Genomic DNA, 257 nt, shown 5'->3' on the forward strand with positions numbered 1-257 from the left:
CCATCCCCATCCCAGCCAGGACACCCACACTGCTGCTGCTGCTGTTCCTGTGGCTCGGAGGTGCTGGTGCCATCTCAGCGGTTTCCAGGGATGTGAATCCACAGTGGGGTGAGGAGCAGGGCAGGTGTTTGGGGTGAGCTCCTGTGGGATGGGCTTTGGGAGCACCAGCGGTGCTGGGACCTCACGGGGCTCCTCCAGTGGCTCCTGCGGCCGGGCAGATAAACAGCAGCTGGTCTGGGCTTCTCCTCCCTCCCTGC

General features: G+C 64.6%; 1 protein-coding gene across 3 annotated transcripts in view; it reads left to right on the top strand.

Annotated features, from left to right (window-relative positions):
* The window catches only part of ARHGAP36 (Rho GTPase activating protein 36), a 12,747-nt gene that overhangs the window by 1,395 nt on the left and 11,095 nt on the right, over nt 1-257 (top strand). The gene's annotated exons all lie outside the window — the stretch shown is intronic.

This window comes from Parus major, chromosome 4A (assembly GCF_001522545.3).
Source record: "Parus major isolate Abel chromosome 4A, Parus_major1.1, whole genome shotgun sequence".
NCBI classification, from domain to species: domain Eukaryota; kingdom Metazoa; phylum Chordata; class Aves; order Passeriformes; family Paridae; genus Parus; species Parus major.